General features: G+C 41.2%; 1 protein-coding gene across 1 annotated transcript in view; it reads right to left on the minus strand.

Annotated features, from left to right (window-relative positions):
- Positions 1-18,271, minus strand: part of TAFA4 (TAFA chemokine like family member 4) — a 301,486-nt gene extending 283,215 nt beyond the window's left edge. The window contains exon 1 of the mRNA XM_040359200.1: positions 17,686-18,271. The gene's annotated coding sequence lies outside the window, so the exon portion shown is untranslated. The remainder of the gene's footprint in view (positions 1-17,685) is intronic.
- Positions 18,272-21,828: the final 3,557 nt, after the last annotated feature.

The following is a 21,828-nucleotide window of genomic DNA, read 5'->3' on the forward strand; positions in this document are numbered from 1 at the left end:
TTTATTTTTTCTAAAAAATAAAAATAAATTGTAAAAATAAAAACTACAGACACCGTCCACTGCCCTACTGACACCAATCTGTGCCTTTATGACACCATATATATATATATATGCACATGCATATAGAATGTGTTTGAGCTTTGGGATGCACACCCTAATGCAATAGGCTGTGCACACCTATGGGCACCACCATTATGGCACATGTACAAATGTACCCCAGGCCTTCGGGGGGCCTGGAAGAACCCGTCTGCACATCTGCAGGTTGAGGTGATTTTCCTTACACGCGCAAAGACGGGTAAGGTTTCCCTGGCACTTCACGCACCGCAGATGAAATTTAGCTCCATACGTTTGTTTCCTTTATCTACCCCAGCAATAATGATAGGAGTAATTTTTTTTAGGGGGGGGGGGGGTTCTGTTCTGTTTCTTTTCCCAGCAGCCCCCTGGGGGACCCCGGCACATATCCCAGAGGCTGCAGGAGCAAATTCACAGTATTGAGGGGGGGGGGCTGGGGGGCCTCTGCCATTATCGGGGGCGGGCTACCTGAACCTGAAGGAGGTACATGGTTAAAGAGAACCAAGATGGCGGAAACAGTGGATTGCTACAGGACTATGCTGAACCCGCTGGGTAGGTGAGTGTGTTTTTTTAACTCAACCCAGCATAACATGTAAGGAAAGCTGAACTACAGGCAAAAAGCTAGATACATATATGCAATGCATATGTTTTACCCGCCAAAGTATTTGCATTTCTGTCCATCTACTTCTTCAATTCATACAGCTCTGCCGCACAGCAATGTCCTGGCTAGCAGGGAGGGAGACCTAATTTTTCCTCTGCTCTAGCTCAGTAGTACTTATAGGTCTCCTCCCCACCCTGCAGCCTGTGACTGGACAGTGAAAGGAAAAGTGGTAGACTGATGAACTCATCTCCTCTTTAGTCTTCTCTCTCCCTCTATCAGCATTCTCTTTTCTCTGCAGCAGAACTCATTTGCTCCTTGTGCTACTTGGGCCCTTTCCCTGCTAAACTCAAGTTCAGGCATTTATTTGCTTGCAAAAAATAAATAAAAAATACAATACCTTTAATGATGTATAAATGAATACAGAGCTGCATTTGTGTCTTTAATACCTGTCTGGAGTAAAACTGATCTTAGATTGTTCTCAAATCCAAGCCGTTCTGTTTGTTTCTGAGTCTCAAGCCTGGGCTCACTATGTAAGATGAGATTTCTATGGTCTCTATCACCATTCCACTCTTCTACAATTTGCACACTGTTAATAAATGTGTCCTTTAGTGTCAAGAACTGTTACCTTTAGCCAACTTGGTGTGAAATATTTTTTTTCATTCCAGTCTTCCCCCTACCAGCTGTTATCTTTTAACCGCTTGCCGACCATCTCCTGCAATATATTCCCTTAAAGCGGAGGTTACGCCATTTTTTTTTTTAAAGTCAGCAGCTACAAATACGGCAGCTGCTGACTTTTAAAAAATGGACACTTACCTGTCCAGCGCGCCCGTGATGTCAGCAGCCGAGGCTGAGTAATCGCTCAGTCCTCGGATGCTTCCGCCGCCATCCTCGGTGAGGGAATCAGGCAGTGAAACCTGACGGCTTCACTGCCTGATTCCCTACTGCGCATGCGCAAGGATCGCGGCGCGCCGTCACTGGTCCCCGCTCTCTCCCGGGAACAGTGTTTCCCAGAAGACAGCGGGGGGAGTGACGTCACAGGCTGGATTCCCCGTGGGGATCAGACCCAGAAGTGGTGCAAAAACCTGTCTCAAAAAGGGGAGGTTCACTTTTTGTGTGAACCTCCGCTTTAATTTGCATAGATTTCCTCTCACTTCCTGTTTGGCTATGGGGCAGGAAGTGAAGCCAAATCTCTGCAAGTGGACAGGGATGGTAAAAAAAAAAAAACTGACAGGGGCTATAACCCTCCCTTACTCTATCCAAAATGAAAAAAAAAAGTGTTGCCTATAGTTCTACTTTAAGCACAAATTTCTGATCATTTTATGGAGAGGACTAAGAAGATATAGCCATGCCAATGGTGCAGCAGAAAACATATAGCACAGTGAGGAAGGTTTGTGGTCCAGGATGATAGGACAGTCAAAATTAGAAGCAGTTTGCGTTACACCAACAGTGTAGCACAAGCCGGCGGGGTCTCTTTCCATGCTGCCCCCTGCAAACCCTGCAAAATGCTGCCCTAGGCCTGGGCCTTGTTGGCCTAGGCCAGGATACAGCGTTGCCTCCACCTTTACATACCTCCCAACATTTTGAGATGGAAAAGAGGGACACCTACTACCAAATGTATGTAGGCATATGACACGCCCCCGTCACACCCCCTTAAGTGAGAACTAACTGAAAAAGGTTATTAAATCCACAAAGGCTTTTTCTTACCACTACTTTTCCTTTATATTGACTTTTAAAATGTACAAATGCAGCAATTTAGAAATTGGATGAAAGGTTTAGCACTGGGAAACAATTTTTGAAAGATAAAAAGTGCATTTTTTACACAACTATATAGATCAGACCAAAATGAGGGACAAATGAGGGGGAAAGAGGGACATTGTTCCAAATCAGGGACAGTCCCTCGGAATAAGGGACAGTTGGGAGCTATGGGTTTATGCTTCCTGGATCTTTTTCTTACTAGCTGAACAGAGGTGATGGCGTTGATTTTTATTTGTTCGGTGAGTAGGCTGGAAACACAGGAATCTGCATTGCTGCACCACCTGAAATTGTATAACTAAAGGCCAAACTTTTTTTTTAGTTTTGGAATTAGAACACCTGTCGGGTTTTTATTGCTGTCTGTGCCACCCTATTTATCCTGTTTTCCGTTATCACCAATGGTGAAAGAAAATCCAAAATTTTGAATTGTCTCCAGAACAGAAATAGAAAGAAAATCATCCAATGGGGACGCTCAGTTGACCCTGGATTCCCTTACTTTGGGGGGATTTTCTCTTACTTCCTGTTATGGCGATGGGAAGGGAAGCCATTCGAAATCTTTCCAATAGGATACAGATGGCAAAAAACAAAAACTGACATTTTATAAACCACCTTTCTCTATCCAAAATAAAGAAAAAATCCTTCACTTCTACTTCTTGTATGGTGGTGTCAAATGGAATATACTGTATATAAGGAACTCCAAAATAGATATCAGGAGAGGGATCAGATTTAAAAAGGCAGATTTTCGAATAAGCCAACACTTTTCTGGGGTTAGAAGAAAGCTCACTTCCCCGGGGCTGCAAGAACTAGAAAAATTATAAATAAATTCAATTTGTTGATGCTACTAACATAAAATGTGGTTATAAAGCCAACTTCAATAGCAGCCCAAACGTAGTAAAGTGATCCATAATTATGAAAGTGTTGTTTGTGTCTTGGATTCTTGTAGCTCTTATGAAGGAGGTATTTCCTGACCTCTGAAAAAACATTGACTTTTGGTTTATTCTACGGCCTCGTACACACGACCGAGTTTCTCGGCAAAAACCAGCAAGAAACTTGCTGGAATTTTTTTTTTGCCAAGGAAACCGGTCGTGTGTACATTTATCGACGAGGAAACTGTTGAGGATCCCGGCGAGCCAAAAAGAGAGCATGTTCTCTATTTCCTTGACGGGAATGGAGAAACTTGCCTTGTCGAGTTCCTCGACAGCCTAACAACGAACTAGACGAGGAAAACTATGTGTTTCGCCCGTCGAGTTCCTTGGTCGTGTGTACGAGGCTTCACACTACCTTTTTTGACAGTACTTGCATACATTTCAACTGGTTACACTGAAGACTCCACTTCTCTCCATAGCAACCCTGGCTTATGAGTTAGCTCAATTATTCTTACCCAGTATTTGGAACTATATATATTGTAAACATATATATATGTGTGTGTGTGTGTGTATATATATATATATATATATATATATATATATATACACACACACACACACACACTATATTACCAAACGTATTAGGACACCTGCCTTTACACGAACTTTAATGACATCCCAGTCTTAGTCTGTACAATTCAATATTAAGTTGGCTATAACAGCTTCAACTTTTTTGGGAAGGCTGTCCAAAAGGTTTAGGAGTGTGTCTATGGGAATGTTTGACCATTCTTCCAGAAGCGCATTTGTGAGGTTAGGACCTGATGTTGGACAAGAAGGCCTGGCTCGCAGTCTCTGCTCTAATTCATCCCAAAGGGTGTTTCTATCAGGTTGAGGTCAAGACTCTGTGCAGGCCAGTCAAGTTCCTCCACCCCAAACTCGCTCATCCATGTCTTTATGGACCTTGCTTTGTGCATTGGTGCGCAGTCATGTTGGAACAGGAAGGGGCCATCCCCAAACTGTTCCCACAAAGTTGGGAGCATGAAATTGTCTAAAATGTCTTGGTATCCTGACGCCTGTCAGATTTTCCCTGTTTGATCAGTGCTATTATCAGCAATGCTGATTAGTGTATTTCGACAGCGGGGAAGTCTCCCCACTTTCTAAAAAGGATAGCTCAGCAGGGAAGATTCCCCCATCCACATTGAGTGTGGATCCTGCATTAGTCTGGATGACGTCAGGAGGACTATAGACCACTGGATCATGAGGAAGAAGACACTGCAGGGACTTGTCTAGCAGCATACAGGAGTGAAGGATTGGAGTAAGTAAATCTAATTTTCTATGCCCCCTAAACCAGCACAACCCCACTGCAAGGGAGAATATTTAGGTTTCCTGAAGTTCAGCTTTAAGAACTACCGTAAAACAATAATACCATTCTTTAGTTTAATAAAAGTTACCCTATTGGCTATCTGTGCTTGAATGTCATTCTCTCAAATCCCTTTCTAAAGAGGTCACGTGATCGTTGCCTTGGCATATGCTCATGTGACCAATACCACAGAGAGCCCTTAACACCAGATTCTGCAGCAAAGCATTTCAAAACTTATTTTTGCCTTTATGCACTTAGCAAACCTGTGAGAAGAGAAACATAGGTGCCACTACTAGGTGCTAGTATTCTTGACCTTGTTTTAAAAGGTATATGCCCCATGTCTGTAAGGCCTCGTACACACGACTGAGAAACTCGATGGGCAAAACACATCGAGTTCCTCGTCGAGTTCCTTGTTAGGCTTGTCGAGGAACTCGACAAGCTTGCTTTGCGTACACACAGTCAAGCCAAAATCTCCTCGTTCTCAAACGCGGTGACATACAACACATACAACGGCAGGGGAAGTTCGATTCCACTGGCTAAACTCTTGGGGCTGCTTTTGCTAATTTCATGTGTTTGTGTGTTAAATATTCGATCTGCTGGAATCCATCCCAGAGGAGATTTCTCCGCAGAAACAGATCCGCTGGCGTGTACACACCATAGGATCTATCCGCAGAAACCCATTTGCTGGGATTTATCTGCGGATGGATTCTATCGTGTGTACGGGGCCTTACACTGTCGGATCTTAGGATGCAGTACCGCATCCGCCGCTGGGGGCATTTCGAGTCGAAATGCCGCTTTGCGTATGCAAATGAGGACTTAAGCAGATCCACAAAGCTTTTAAGCTTTGTGTTTTCTGCGTAAGTTACGATTTGCACGCGTAAAATTAGGGCTGGTTTTACAATGTGTAAAGTTAGTACACCATGTAAAAACAAACCTTTTTTTCGATCGCCGCGTTTTTTTTTAAATTTCGAATTTTTTTTCCCGGCGCGTATTTTTTTTTTTTCCCGATGCAACTTTATTGTCCCGTCGCGATCCACAAAGCCTGGCATAAAGTACGTTCGCGCGATGCACGTCGGGAAAAATGACGTCACACGCATGCGCCGAACGTCCGGCGCGGGAGCGCGCCTCATTTGAATAGGAATCGCCCCCTCGAGGAGACGACCGCCTTGCGACGGAGGCACTTAGGTTACACGGCGTGTAATTTCTAGGTAAGTGCTTTGTGGATCGGGCACTTAGGTAGAAATTTAACGCCTGTGTAACTTAACTGCTGAAAGTTAAGTTAGGCAGCGTTTTTGAGAATTTGGCCCATGATTCACTATGTACTGAAGCCAGGATCAGAATAATGGTTCTGTAGGTTCCACTTTGGTTAAGATAATGGTTATTTCAGCATAGCACAGCACAGATCTATATTAATTGATTTGGACTAGATCTGGAATTCATGTATAAAAGGAGACAGTTAAAGCATGAACAAAGTAAATACTGAGAACTTAAAGTGAAACTGACATGGCCTAATCAGGTATTGACTTCTGGTCAAGTCAGCACTAAGCCAAAGCTTCTTACTTTCAGCTGTCAAACAGCAGATCATCAGTGGCTGGGAGTAGCTCTGCCATTACAGGAGCTTGGTATGGCCTTGGACAGAGGACCCTATGCACGGACTGAGCTCAGGTTCTAAGGCGGCCTCACAAGGACACATATGTTGATTTGTAGATTAAAGTGGATGTAAACCCGATTCATGAAATTTGAGCTGGGTACATATATCTGCAGTATTTTGTTATCTCTCTTCAAAGAGCTAAGTCCCGTAGCTCTCTCCTGATCCGTTCCTCTGTTATTAGCCTGATAAGTTCTGACAAATTTTTGGACACATCAGATAAAAGCAGCCTGAAATTTCTGTCCGGGAAGGGGGCTAAAATAGATTAGCAGGGAGCTGGCCCTGTTACAAAACACCTCTAAAAGTCTCTGCCTATGATGAAAGGGGGGTGTCCTTTATCAAGCATTTTTTTTTTTTTTTTTTTTGCCACTTCAGACTAACCACAGCAAGAGACTTGCTCATGATTTTATTCATAATTCCGTCTCAAGCATTTTTAACTATTTTTGCTGTATGCCCAGAATTCACACTCTGGCCCAGATTCTCAAAAGAGATACGACGGCGCATCTCCAGATACGCCGTCGTATCTCTGAGTTGAGCCGTCATATCTATGCGCCTGATTCTTAGAATCAGTTACGCATAGATATCCATTAGATCCGACAGGCGTAAGTCTCTTACGCCGTCGGATCTTAACTGCATTTTTTTTTTGGCCCGCTAGGTGGCGCTTCCGTCGAAATCCGCGTTGAGTATGCAAATTAGCTAGATATGCGAATTCCCGAACGGGGAAGGCACAGTCAATGTTAAGTATGGCCGTCGTTCCTGTGTCGAAAATTTATAAAATTACGTTGTTTGCGTAAGTCGTCCGTGAATGGTGCTGGACGTAATTTACGTCCACGTCAAAACCAATGATGTCCTTGCAACGTTATTTAGAGCAATGCACGCTGGGATATTTTAGGGACGGCGCATGCACAGTTCGTTCGACGCGGGGACGCGCTTCATTTAAATGAAACACGCCCCCTACACGCCGAATTTGAATTCCGCCGGGTGATTTACGCTACGCCGCCGTAACTTTACAGGCAAGTTCTTTGTGAATAAAGCACTTGCCTGAAAAAATTGCGGCGGCGTAACGGAAATGAGATACGTTACACCCGCACAAGTTTGCGCCCATCTACGTGAATCTGGGCCTCTGTGTTAAACAGGAAGACAAAATCTCCTAACACAATCTGCGCTTTCTAAACAGTATATAATTGTGAAAACAGCAGATGTACATGTAAAACATATGTAGAGAGATTTGGTTCATCCATGTGTATCATCTGAGGCTGTTCACTTCACTGGGTGTATGGAGGGTTTACATCCACTTTAAAGGAGGTACTTGCATGTTACTTGCATGCTTGGCAGTATTGTTAGCTTGGGTACTTTTAAAGGCATGATCACTTTAAGTGCATTTCCTTTTGTCACCAACACAATTCAAGTTACCATAGTGGCTATCAAAAAATAGACATTTATATAACAGCTGTTACATTTATTTTTAAATAGGACTATCATGGAATATACATAATACATATATAAAAGTAAAAACTGTTCTACAATCATTTTCTTTTCATAAAAAAAAAAATCACTTTTACTAACATTGATTTACCAATTAACAGTTTGAAAGATAACAAGTGATTGTGTCCCTCTGAGAATTCTCCAGCAGTTAATGCTTCAGTGCCAGTTTAAAATTCTACATTTAGTGATTCCAAACTTTAAATAAATTATAAGCCATGTGTATATTGACCAGAGTTGACAGCTACCCACTTACCATTGTAGGTAGTGGCTCACTCATTTGTGCTGTCAGTAAAGATGACCGAATTAGGTTACAATCTGTATCTTCACTGAACACTGCTGGGAGACAAATATTGGCAATGACTCTGCCTATATGTCTAGCAGGATCCAGCGATTGTGCAGTATCTAGCTGATAGACGATGCAAGCACACAGATAGCTGGACTACAGGCCTCTTTCCTTGAAAATTGTGATTGGGTTATCTGGCTTGGATGAGCACATCTCCTAGCGATACACTGCTGGCCTTATGACCCAGTCTTGCATATATCACAGCAAGGGGCAAAATAAAGCTTTTGTAGAGAGAACTAGTGTTGAGCGGAATACGCCATATTCGATTTCGCGATATATCACGAATATATAGCCGAATATTCGTGAAATATTCGCTAAAATCGAATATTCGTGATATTTTATATAAAAAAAAAAAATTTGCAAAATTTTGCTAATGCGAATGCGAAATTGATTGCGAAATTTTGACAACTGTGGTAGGAGAACTCTGATTGGCTCTGATGCAAAAGAAGGGCGGAGAAAGTATTCGCGAATATTCGGAAATCGAATATTGGTGATATTTTATCGAAATTTCGCTAATGCGAATGCGAAATTGATTGCGAGATTTTGACAACTCTGATTGGCTCTGATGCAAAAGAAGGGCGGAGAAAGTATTCGCGAATATTCGGAAATCGAATATTGGTGATATTTTATCGAAATTTCGCTAATGCGAATGCGAAATTGATTGCGAGATTTTGACAATTCTGATTGGCTCTGATGCAAAAGAAGGGCGGAGAAAGTATTCGCGAATATTCAGAAATCGAATATTGGTGATATTTTATCGAAATTTCGCTAATGCGAATGCGAAATTGATTGCGAGATTTTGACAACTGTGGTAGGAGAACTCTGATTGGCTCTGATGCAAAAGAAGGGCGGAAAAAGTATTCGCGAATATTCGGAAATCGAATATTCGCGATTGAAAATATTCGGCAACATAAAAGGATCGCCTCAGCTTAGCTACTCGGCCCAGGGTCTCTAATCATACCAGCAATGCTTTTAGACGTCGATAGGATGTGATCTGTTTTAAAAATAAATTTGAAAAAATACGAATATTCGGAATAGCGAATATTGGCCGCGAAATTCGAGTTATTTGCGAATATTCGAATATGCCATATTCGTAACGAATATTCGAAATGCGAATATTCGTGAGCAATACTAGAGAGAACTACAAAAAAAAATCCCAGCGTGAACTTTGCAAAAAAAATCACATTGCTGGGTTCTTTGTAGGGTAAGCTAAGTCAATAAATTATTTATTATTATAAACTTTAATTCTTTTTAATATTGATGCCCATACATAGGAGAGGGGAGGGAAAACCAGATGCTGCAGGTGCTAGAAGGGTAGGGGTTAAAAATAATAATCGCAACAGTTTTTCTAATCTATGCGATCAGTCAGTCCCCCCCATGGCCAATGGACATCTGCTGGAGCCTTTGGTGTGGGGCCATTAACCAATCTGTCCAAAAACATCTGGATCAGGTGACTGCCACCTCAAGTCTATGAAGAGCTTCACAAGGCCATGAAAGATCTATTAATGTTGACTTGTAGGACTGTTTTAGGCAATCATTTGACTGTGTATATGTGTGAGAAAAGGTATGATAATGGAATTGTTGGAATCATTGTTAACCAAGCTAGTTGGGGATTTTAGGTCATTCTTCAACAGACCAGGAAAGTGCAAGGATACGTCTATTGAAACCATACAGAGAGCAGAGAGATGGAGCGAAAGAAATCGTAAGCTATAGTTCTATAGTATTTTGCTGTCTACGTATGCACTTTGTTATGTAGGAAACAAAAGAATATATCTACAGAGGGAAACAATAGAATATATGTACAGAGGGCCCCTATGAATGAGTGACCTTTACACCAATATTCTCAGCAGTATGACTGATGCAATCACCACTTGTCTATGATCGACCAGTAAGGTTTTTCTGTATGGTGGTAAAAGGGACTGATTTAGGAAAGTTACCTTTTCTCCTTTTCTAGAACCATATACAGTATGTACCACCATCAAGACTTAGGCCCGGCTTCAGATACATTATCGTATCTATCGGCGGGCGTAGCGTATCTCAGATACACTACGCCACCGTAACTTAGGGCGCAAGTTCCGTATTCAGAAAGAACTTGCGCCCTAAGTTACGGCGGCGTAGTGTAAATGTGTCGGCGTAAGCCCGCCTAATTCAAATGTGGATGATGTGGGCGTGTTTTATTTAAATTACTTGTGACCCCACGTAATTGACGTTTCCAAGTGCGCATGCTCCAAATTACGCTGCAAACTGTCAATGCTTTCGACGTGAACATAACTTACGTACAGCCCTATTCGCGAACGACTTACGTAAACGACGTAAAATACGACGCTGTTCGTATGTTTCCGACGTCCATACCTAACATGACTTACCCCTCCTTTATGAGGGGTAACTTTACGTCGGAAAAAGCCTTACGTAAACGACGTAAAAAAATTCGCGGGGCGGTAGTACGTTTCTGAATCGGCGTATCTACCTAATTTGCATATTCCTTGCGTAAATCTACGGAAGCGCTACCTAGCGTCCAGCGTAAATATGCAACTAAGATACGACGGCGTAAGAGACTTACGCCGGGCAGATCTTAGGGAAATCTATGCGTAACTGATTCTAAGAATCAGGCGCATAGATACGACCCCGCAAACTCAGAGTTACAACGGCGTATCCGGAGATACGCCGTCGTAACTCGTATCTGAATCCGGGCCTTAGAAAGGAAAGCTACAGTAGATCCATTGGTAAACCATTCTCAGCTTAGAGAAGCAGATTGCCCATTGCCTTTCATCATAGAGACACCTGTCCAAGGATGGCCATACATGTCAATGAATTGTAGACAGATGATTTAGCAAATTATCTTATTAGAGGATCAACATTGTCAGCCAATGGAATTTGACAGAACATTTGAACCAGTTGTGTAGCATTTCCCGAAATGCCTTAAATATTGGATGTGAATGTCCAGTTAGGAATGGATTGATCAGAGGTATACAAGTTATTTTCAAATGATCACATTCCTATATTTGACAATATTTGCCTACACTTAGACAATTATTACATAATTAAATTTCACTATAAAGCCAGACAAACCAATTTAGTCGCCGACAGCAAACATAACATTGGAAATGTCAATCTATCCACATTTTGGTATTTTCACATAAGACAACCTTGATGAAAGGCAATAAAAAATATACCTTTTCTTCCCTTTTCTGTACACTTTTTTTCCCATAAACTACTGGGTCAATGACTGAAAACTCAAGGACAGCAAGTCTATTCTGCGCTGCCTTCACCGCTCATACACTTGAACCACATCAATCAAACAATAGCTTCATTTTTTTTTTTTCTTTTTCCCTGCCGCAAAACAAAACACATTCCGAGAGAATAGGAATTCTAAATATAAATTGGCCCACATCTGCAAAATGAATACCTTGCACAAGCAGCCTGTGTCACGCTGGAAAATGAATATGTAGTGACCTTTCCAATGGCATGCTTCCCATTATGCTCAACTATTAGAAAACACGTTTCCTTTTTAATAATGAGGTGTGCTCCTACTTTTCAAAATATATGTTCAAGGATTCTGTTTGTTTATGCATGGTGCTCATGTATATAAGTATAGCCATATAATTATTAGTGTATGACTTAGTGGGGAAAGATAGATAGATAGATAGATAGATAGATAGATAGATAGATAGATAGATAGATAGATAGATAGATAGATAGATAGATAGATAGATAGATAGATAGATAGATAGATAGATAGATAGATAGATAGATAGATAGATAGATAGATAGATAGATAGATAGATCTAAAATAGATAGACAGATAGATAGATAGATAGATAGATAGATAGATAGATAGATAGATCTCAAATAGATAGATGTATAGATAGATAGATAGATAGATGGATCCCAAATAGATAGATAGATAGATAGATAGATAGATAGATAGATAGATAGATAGATAGATAGATAGATAGATCTCAAATAGATAGATAGATAAATAGATAGATAGATCTAAAATATATAAATAGATAGATAGATCTAAAATATATAAATAGATAGATAGATAGATAGATAGATAGATAGATCTAAAATATATAAATAGATAGGTAGATAGATAGATAAACCGACATATATATATATATATATATTTATATATATATATATATATATATATATATATATATATATAGAGAGAGAGAGAGAGAGAGAGAGAGAGAGAGAGATAGATAGATAGATAGATAGATAGATAGATAGATAGATAGATAGATAGATAGATAGATCTCAAATACATAAATAGATAGATAGATAGATAGATAGATAGATATATAGATAATATCGGATAGATATAGTATATAAATGCACATGTTCATTACTAGTATTACGTATATTTTTTTATAAGATTTAGCCATGCCTATTTATATACATGTGGTGCTTTAGATAATAGCTTAAATGCATAAATATTTTCACATAATAAATATACTTATTATACCTATATGTGGGTCTGTGTTTTGTGTGTATGTATGTATATATAAAATGTTAATGCACAAACTTTCATGTAAGTTTTTTTGTAATGCACACATGTAAAAAGAGCTAAATTTATAATCGTCATTCATACTGTTCGTTTATTTTTGTGTGTATTTAAAAAAAAAAAAAAACACACTCATGCACATTAGATACACCATAGTGTACATGCCTGCATAAATGTTAATGCAATGCAAATAATAGTCAAATACAATATATGACTTTTAATAAGATGGACACAAATAGCCTGCAACTCTGTTCTACATACAGTCTAAAGCACATATTCAAATATTGACTTACACATTCAGAAGCTAGCCTTAAAAATATTAATTATGTTTAATCAGCCTGTTAACTGAAGCCATTAATCTATCACTGCGCCGATCTGATTTAATTATGAAATCTAGCAAGCTAACATGTGTGCTTATGACATAATCTGTCATAATCAGTGTTTGTACCTGAGACAATCGAAGTGTGCACAGTGTCTACAACTTTGTCTTTATTACATTGCACAAAATATCACAAAAAGTTGCTAAGATACTGCTTGGTTATATATTGGAAAAGACATACTTAGTGGACTCCAGCTGGCACACTGTAACTGAATGTAGACCTTGAGTCTTAAGGATGGGGCATACTTGAAAAAGCTACTTGTTCACTGTAAGGGCTAATGACGTACCGGTAGGTGACGATGTGTTTTAATGCTGCTTTTAAAACTGTATTTACATAATGACACATAGATAAAATTGAATATTATAATTAGAGTGTACCTAGTCTATTGTGGGCTTTTTTATGCTGGTCCCTTTTAGCGTGGATGACAATGACAGAGAGATGAGTGGAGAGAGCGAGATGAAGCGAGAGAGGATAATGGGGGAGATGGAGAGGAAGATACGAGAGGAAGAGAGGGATAGAGAATAGGAGACCGATAGAGTGAGAGAAGAAGAGACAAAGGGATACATGGTATAGAAAGAGGTAGTAAAAGAGGGAGATAATAGAGGTAAAAATAAAGAGCAATAAGAGGATAACACTAAGGCCGCGTACACACGGTCGGTCCAAACTGATGAAAACGGCCTGAAGTCTAGTTTCATCGGTCCAAACCAACCGTGTGTACGGCCCATCGGTCCGTTGTCCTTCAGTCAAAAATTTTAGAACTTGCTTTAAAATCGAACCGATGGACCGCTGCCCGATAGGTCCAAACCGATGGTTAGTACACAAAAGCATCGGTTTAAAACCCGTGCATGCTCAGAATCAAGTCGACGCATGCTTGGAAGCATTGAACTTCGTTTTTTTCAGCACGTCGTGTGTTTTACGTCACCGCGTTCTGACCCGATCGGTTTTTGTACGCACATCAGACCATCAGGCCACTTCAGCGGTGAACCGATAAAAACGGTCCGTTGGACCATTCTCATCGGTTTGAATCGACCGTGTGTAGGCAGCCTAAGGGAGTGATAGAAAGGCAAGAAATGGAAAGAAGAAGAAAGATAAAGGGTGAGAGCAAGAAGAGTAAAGTGAAAAATGAAAATAATAATGGAAGTAGGACAGAGAACAAGCAAAGAGAGAGAATTGGATAGAGGTGAGGAGATAACACAAGGCAGAGAGTCAAAAGAGAGAAGTAGTAAGACAGAGATAGAGTGAGAACCAAGAAGAAGGGGTACAAAAGAGAGAAGTAGTAAGACAGAGGTAGAGTGAGAACCAAGAAGAAGAAGGGGTACAAAAGAGAGTAGAAAGAAAGAGTGCCTGTGTTAGAGGGGACAGAAGGGAGCACTGGAACCTTATGATTATCCTAATACTATAAGGGGGTATAGGTGTATATGACTAGGGTGTCTGCATTCTTAATACTGGCAGATTCTCCGTGCCAAAGGACTTCAACTGTCTCTTTGGTTTGTAACTGATGGAATCTCAGATTGAAGCGTCACACCAAAAATTTGCTTTATTCCAAGGTAAGATAAAAAACGTTATCACAAAGCCAACTCATTTCAGGGCTCAGAGAACACCTCCTTCATCAGGGCTGGAAATCAAATGTAATATATACTGGATTTATACAAAATATATATTTTTTAACCAAACTGTCTAAAAGAAGAGTCTATGAGCTGAGGGGGGGACATGGGGAAGACAGAGGGGAGGGGGCAGAAGGGAGCAGAGAGATAAAGTGCCAGTGAGAGAAGAGGACAGATGGGAATAGAAAGAAAGGGCGCCAGTGTGAAAGAGAGAATGAAAGGAAGGGAGGGCTATAAAAGGGAATAGAGAGAAAGAGTGCCAATATGGGAGGGGGGTAGAGAGGATAGGGGACTGGCAGACGGGAAAGAGTGGTACTGTAGTGTAAAATGGGACCAGAAGGGAACAGAAAGAAACAGCTCCAAAGTGAGATGGGGACAGAAGACATAAGAAAGAGAAAGTATCAGAGTGTGAAAGAAGGAAAAAGAAGATAAAAAGAGAGAAAGGATGCCAATGTGAAAAGGGGGGCAGACATGAAGATGAGCAAATTTGATACAGTGAGAGAGGAAGAAAAACAGATCAAACTTGTTTACTATTATTACAAGCCTTTGGGAAATACTTGAGTGTCGATGCTAGGCAGCAATGGACCACTTTCAGCACTAGCTAGTGGTCAGCGACCAGTCTATCTCAATCTACCATACTGTACACTTCTACTGCAAACCTCACAGTACTTACTCCATTACAATAGATATCAAAGCCAACAGATATAATCTCCTCATCCAGCAGCTGTTCTGAGCACTTCATCTACCTCTATAGACTAGAGTGCAAATCAGAACACAATGAACAGAGCGCAGCTGACCTGAGAGAGCATGCCTTGCCATCTGATTCCCTTTTATCCAGCTGACTCAATAGCAGAGTAGACCTGTCACCTTGCAAGGCTGCCACAGATACAGTTGATCTATAAAGGGATAATGAAAGTGATCCTAGAGGCACTTTCCTTGGGAACGCAGAGAATCGGTCAGCTGTCCTGGAAGCAGCTCGTCCATTTCATCAACCTAGGGACTGTACAGCTGGTCCCAGCACTTGAGGATGCAACCTCCAGCCCAAGTTAAAGGGGCATCACCTTGTATATTGCTAAACTTATACAATGGGTTAAATAACTCCTATTCCACTATAAATCCTGATGTAGTTACCGCAAGCAGTAGTCCATTAAACTTTAGTGCAAAGCTCCTTAATTGCAAACCACTGCTAGCTATATACATAAAAAAAATATAATGTGCAGATAACATGCTGAAATAATATAGAACTGCAGCAGGCAATAATGATGTTCTGTAGTAAAACATAGCAGCCAAGCAGATTTTACACTACACAAAAAAAAGATGCTTTGTGATGGGTTTGAATACTTTTCACATTTCTCTATAAAATAAGTGCACCAGGGCAACACAGATCAAACAGACTGTAAGCATAAACAGCTTGACGGTTACTTAGCCTTCTACCTGCTATGGAATATATATGCTTGTCTGTGATTCAAGGGAACCAACTTAAGGGCATGGAAGTCAGCAACAAATATAAAGTACCTTCACAAAGCATGTACTCTGCCTTGTAGCACTAGGGTCTTCGGTTTGAATCCCAACCAGGACACTATACGCATGGAGTTTGCATGTTCTTCCTGTGCTTGTGCATCCTCCCACACTCCAAAGACATGCTGCTAGGTTAGTTGGCTCCTGTCTAATTTAGCCATAGTATGTGTATGCATGTATGGGAGATAGGGACCTTAGATTGTGAGCTCCTTGAAGGCAGGGACTGATGTGAATGTACAATATATATGTTAAGCGCTGCGTTAATTGTTAGCGCTAAATACTGTATTTATTGGCGTATAACACTCGCTTTTTTACCCTGAAAATAAAGGGGTAAACTGTGCCTGCGTGTTATACGCAGGGGGCTGTGGAAAGTTTTTTTCCTGAAACTTCCCTCTTAAAGTTAGGGGTGCGTGTTATACGCCGGTGGGTGTTATACGCCTGTGCGTGTTATATGCCTATGCGTGTTATACGCCAATAAATACGGTAACTGTAATGAGTAAACAAAAATAAACATTCCCAAAATTAAAAAAATCATCTACCTAGGCACACACAAATCTATTTATCTATATATTAACATATTGGTCACACTTCATTGCCATACTGCCTTGGCAGACTACTACTATAGAATAAATGATACCCTTTTGCTATAAACACTGGGGTATGTTTCTGATACTCATTAATGAGAGACAAAGCCTCCTCCATCTACAGAACAAGTCCAGTTGACTGTGACTAACTACAACACACTGCTTCTACAGAAGTGAAGGAGTTAAGTGGATTTTACAAGCTGTCCTTTATAGACATATAAAACTTATCTTAACTCCCTGCAGACTTTCTAGAGATGGTGTATGGATACCTTAGTATATACAGATCCCCAGGGACATTTTTGGGGTCCTTGGAGAGCAGGGGCATACAGATTAAAATGCTGAAGGACTGTTGGAATACCACGGTGACTACTTTGGATCAGATCTAAGACTAATATAATCTTAAAAAAAATATGAATTAATTTAAAATGATATATGATGCAACATAAATAACAAATAGAAGACATGAACCAAAAAAAAGAGGGGCACACATTGAGGGAATACCATGATGACTACTTTGGATTAAATCTAAAACTAATATAATCTTAACAAAAATATGATTATATGATTGGATTTTAACACTGTACAATACTGCAACATAAATAACAAATAGATTAAAAAGTAGGTATATAGATTCAAAATGGTATAATGCATAGAATGCATCATGCCCATATCTCAAAGGAGACCTGGAGCACTCAATAGAAGACATGAACCAAACAAAAAAGAGGGGCACGCATTGAGGGAATACCATGATGACTACTTTGGATTAAATCTAAAACTAATATGATCTTAACAAAAATATGATTTGATTTTAACACTGTTCAACATAAATAACAGATGGATTAAAAAGTAGATATTGTATAGAATATATAATCTCCATACATCAAAGAAGACCTGGAGCTCTCAGTAGGCAGGTGCCCTGGTGTCAGGGTCTAGTAACACCCCTGCGGACCCCCAAAACTCACCAATGAAGGGCTTGAGCTTTGCTCCTCATCCCTAACAAAGGCAGCCTTCAGCCATGCACAGCCCGTCCAGCTATCAGTCTCGTTCAGCGGAGCTGTCCAGCATCCAGGTGGTGCTGAAATTCATTTGCCGGCTTTAATTCTCCTGAAGATAATCGGGGTGTCCATGCTGTAGGTGGATCAGAAAGTTGGGCTCATCCAAAGTGGTCCCTCCATTCCCCAATACTGATGATAATATTAATAATAAAAAAGTGATAAAGGTGTATAGCCCAGGTGTAGCATGCAGCGTCCAGATAGAAGGCACAGGCAGACAAGTTAAATGATGATCACCAAGAAGTATAGCAGGCAGGTGTGAACTAGTTTCTGTGCTGTAAGAGAAGAAGGAGCCTTGCAGTGAAGCGGTCACAGTCCTCAGTGTGTGGTGCAGATCAGGCAAGCTGCCCCTGTGCTCCTGGAGCAGAGATGTCAGTTACCAGCAGCAGAGAGAGACACAGACAGATGCTTTGCTTTGAATCCAGAGTGACACTAACAAGGCTGCTGTGCACATAGGAATGATTGGACTAGACAAAGATCAGTCTGCTGTTAGGGCTCCTCCTTGCAGCCTCCTGCCCTCCCTTTCTACACAGTGTCATGTTCCCCCCTTTCACTATCTCAGGCTCAGATACACAACCTCTTGCCAGTGCTGATGTGCCTGTGAGCTGGCATGCATGCTCCTGGGGGATGCAAACCATTTGTACCACCAAACACTCCATCAAAAGGATTCCACAGACTATTGCTGGACGTCTACTGTCCCCTGTCTCGTTTATTTTTTTAACAGGCATGCTAATGCAATTAAATTAATGATCCAGAAGAAAAAAGTGCAGTTTGGAGACTGGGGCTGATTCATTGTCTACATGTGTGATTTTAGAATGCCCTTGTTGCCGCACAGCACCTGTCAATCTTGGCAGAGATCGCACCTTCTGTACACATGGGGAGCATGGCTCCCAACGGTCCCTGATTTCGAGGGACTGTCCCTGATTTGGAGCAATGTCCCTCTGTCCCTCATTCCTCCTCATTTGTCCCTCTTTTTGGTCTGATCTATATAGCTGTATATAAAATGCACCTTTTATCAAAAAGTGTCTTGCAGTGCTAAACCTTTCATCTGATTTCTAATGCCTCGTTTCCACTAAACGGAATGGTTTGGGTCAGTAAATTTGAAACGGTTAGAATGGACCGGTCTATTCTCGTGAGCGTTTCCACTGCAAATCGGATCGTCAGGGACCATACAGGATTTAGAAAAAATGCCTAGCGCGTCCACCAATCAGTGGAATGTATTGCATCTCCGCCCTAATGGAACCGTTCCATTTTCTATGGCCCCACATCTGAAGCAGGACCCAGAATGGTCCGGTACGGTTCGGTTTTATGGCACACTTTCATAATGGAAACACCCAAAATAGCGTACCATACTGAACCGTACCGAACCGATCCGCTCAGTGGAAACAAGGCATAAATTACTGGATTTGTAAATTCCAAAAGCCAATATAAATGAATAGTAGTGGTGGAAAAAAAAGCACTTGTGGGTTCAACCAATCTTGTTTTTTTGTACAAGTCTCTTTTAAGGGGGCGTGGCAAGGGGTCTGTCTTATGCCTGCATACTTTTGCTGATAGGTGTCCCTCATTCCCATCTCAAAAAGTTGGGAGGCATGGGGGAGGCATGGACACAATGGTGAAAGCAGCTTTTGGCATTCTATGTTTATTAACCACTTAAGGACCGCCTCCTGCACATATTCGTCGGCAGAATGGCACGGCTGGGCACATCCACGTACAGGTACGTCCTGTACTATTACCCAGCCATAGGTCGCGGACGCACGGCCGTGGCGCGCTCCCGCGACCCGGTCCGAAGCTCCGTGACCTGGACCGCAGGACTCGTGGACCCGATCGCCGCTGGAGTCCCGCGATTGGTCCCTGGAGCTGAAGAACGGGGCTTCCCCGTTCTTCACTGTGGCGGCAGCATCGATCGTGTCATCCCTTTTATAGGGGGACACAATCGATGACGTCACACCTACAGCCACACCCCCCTACAGTTGTAAACACACTTCAGGTCACACATAACCCCTTCAGCATCCCCTGTGGTTAACTCCCAAACTGCAACTGTCATTTTCACAATAAACAATGCATTTTAAATGCATTTTTTGCTGTGAAAATGACAATGGTGCCAAAAATTTGTCAAAATTGTCCGAAGTGTCCGCCATAATATTGCAGTCACAAAAAAAAACGCTGATCGCCGCCATTAGTAGTAAAAAAAAAAAAAAATTATAAAAATGCAATAAAACTATCCCCTATTTTGTAAACGCTATAAAGTGTGCGCAAACCAACCGATAAACGCTTATTGCGATTTTTTTTACCAAAAATATGTAGAAGAATACGTATTGGCCTAAACTGAGGAAAAAAACGTTTTTTTATATATTTTTGGGGGATATTTATTATAGCAAAAAGTAAAAAATATTGCATTATTTTCAGAATTGTCGCTCTATTTTTGTTTATAGCGCAAAAAATAATCAAATACCACCAAAAGAAAGCTCTATTTGTGGGGGGAAAAAAAAGGATACCAATTTTGTTTGGGAGCCACGTCGCATGTCGCACGACCGCGCAATTTTCAGTTAAAGCGATGCAGTGCCGAATCGCAAAAAGGGGCCTGGTCTTTTACTTGCATTTTGGTCCGAGTCTTAAGTGGTTAAGGGAAATCTGCATTGACAGAAATGCATAGGCTGCCACTGCTGACCTCCCCCAAGAAATGCTAGTTCCCTGACTTCAGTACTTTCTCAGGCAGTGACCTGGGAGAAGCATGCAGTATAGCAAGTTATGGTGAACCCTGATTTCTGCATACTTGCTCAGGGTCAGTACGGTACCTTAACCACTTCAATACAGGGTATTTTCACCCCCTTCCTGCCCAGACCAATTTTTAGTTTTCAGCGCTGTCGAATTTTGAATGACAATGCGACAGCGCTGCGACGTGGCTCCCAAACAAAATTGGCGTCCTTTTTTTCTCACAAATAGAGCTTTCTTTTGGTGGTATTTGATCAAAAATCTGCGGTTTTTATTTTTTGCGCTATAAACAAAAGAAGAGCGACAATTTTGAAAAAAAAAAAACACAATATCTTTTACTTTTTGATTTAATAAATATCATAATTAAAAAAAAAAAATTCCTCAGTTTAGACCGATACGTATTATTCTACATATTTTTGGTAAAAAAACGCAATAAGCGTATTTGATCGGTTTGCGCAAAAGTTTTAGCATCTACAAAATAGGGAATATAATTATGGCATTTTTTTTTTTATTTTTTTTTTACTAGTAATGGCGGCGGGCATATTGGACACTTTTGACATATTTTTGGGACCATTCACATTTATACAGCGATTAGTGCTATAAAACTGCACTGATTACTGTGTAAATGTGACTGGCAGGGAAGGGGTTAACACTAGGGGGCGCTGAAGGGGTTAATATGTTCCCTAAAGTGTGTTCTAACTGTAGGGGGAGGGGACTCACAAGGGGAGGAGACCGATATGTGTTCCTCTGTTCTGGGAACACACATCTGTCTCCTCACCGCTGACAGGACATGGATCTGTGTGTTTACACACACAGATCCATGGTCCTGCCGTGATTGCGGGCAATCGCGGGTGCCCGGCGAACATCACGGCCGCCAGGCATGCTCAGCGGTTCCCGAGTAATGCTGCGGGGGCGCTGGCAGTGCGCGCCCCCTAGCCGCCTGGGAATGCAAGGACATCATATGACGTCCAGTCTGAAGGAGGAAGGGTTCCTGCTGACGTCATTTTACAATGACTCGGTAGGGAAGGTGTTAAAATGATTGTAAACCACAGATGTTGTAAAAATAAAAATAAATAAATAAATACCTGTGAGGCAATGGCATTATGTGCTAGTTTGCAACCCATACTAGCACATTATGAAATACTTACCTTGGAACCTGTATTGTCACTGCTGAGAGGGCTGACATCTTTCTTCCAGGTTCGCCCACTCAGACTATGTGATTGACCGAAGCCGTGATGATGTCATCTCCGCGCATGCGTGCTTGAACCCTCGATTCCGGCATTAAGCTCTGAAGTTCCAGGTTTTTTTTTGCTTTTTTGGTAGCGCACAGAGATTTTTTTT

The sequence above is a fragment of the Rana temporaria genome, chromosome 7, assembly GCF_905171775.1.
Source record: "Rana temporaria chromosome 7, aRanTem1.1, whole genome shotgun sequence".
In the NCBI taxonomy this organism is placed as follows: Eukaryota; Metazoa; Chordata; class Amphibia; order Anura; family Ranidae; genus Rana; species Rana temporaria.